The sequence below is a fragment of the Orycteropus afer genome, unplaced genomic scaffold, assembly GCF_000298275.1.
Source record: "Orycteropus afer afer isolate SDZICR_OR568_19922 unplaced genomic scaffold, OryAfe1.0 scaffold00083, whole genome shotgun sequence".
Classification (NCBI taxonomy): Eukaryota; Metazoa; Chordata; class Mammalia; order Tubulidentata; family Orycteropodidae; genus Orycteropus; species Orycteropus afer.
The window spans coordinates 376,537-377,400 of NW_006921670.1; the positions used below are offsets into that span (position 1 = coordinate 376,537).

General features: G+C 47.8%; 1 protein-coding gene across 1 annotated transcript in view; it reads right to left on the bottom strand.

Moving 5' to 3' along the window:
- The window catches only part of LOC103197764 (cytokine receptor common subunit beta-like), a 22,065-nt gene that overhangs the window by 13,589 nt on the left and 7,612 nt on the right, over window positions 1–864 (bottom strand).

Here is an 864-nt window from a genome sequence, read left to right on the forward strand (position 1 = left end):
GAGAGGAGCAGCGGCAAGCCCCTGTGCCTTGTGGGCTGAGCGAGGGACTTTGACTTTGACTCTGTGCAGGATGGGAGCTGTCAGAAAGTTTTGGGAAGAGTAGGGGCATGGTTTGCTACTGAGTGGCAAGAATCACACAAGCTGCCAAGTTGGAAATGAACTGAACGAAGAGCATGGGAGGAAATAGAGAGACCAGAGAAAAGGCTGTTGCAAGGATCCAGGAGGAGTTGGTGGCTTAAACCAAGGCAGAAGCAGAAGAGGCAGTCATATTCCAGAAGTAGTTCAGTGATGGAGATAGCAGGATTTGCTGGTATATTGGGTGTGGCATCTGAAAGAAAGATATGACAAGGATGACCCCCAGGTTTCTGCCTGAGCAACTGAAGAATCAAAAAAACAGACCAAACCAGTTACCTTCAAGTCGGTTCTGACTCACGGCAACCCCTATGTGTCAGAATAGAACTGTGCTCCATAGAGCTTTCAATGACTCATCTTTCAGACCTTTCTTCCTCAGGGCTCCTTGGATGGACTCGAACCACCAAACATTTGGTTAGTAGTCATGCACCTAAGTATTTGCACCACCCAGAGGCTCCTAACTGAAGAACAGATTTGCCATTTAGGGAGATGAGGAAACTGTAGGAAAGTAGGTTGAGGAGGCACAGTGAGCAGTCACTTTGGAGCATGTTAAATTTGCAACAGCCATTGCACTTTCCATCAGAGGTGCTAGGAAGACAACTGGGACCAACCCAGTGATGGAGAGCAGAGGTTCTGGAAACTGCACACCGAGAGGAAGATGAGCAAAAGGATTGGAGGGGAAATTATTTTAAGGTTTGTTCTGGTGGGTAATTACCAGGTGGTAACGGTGCC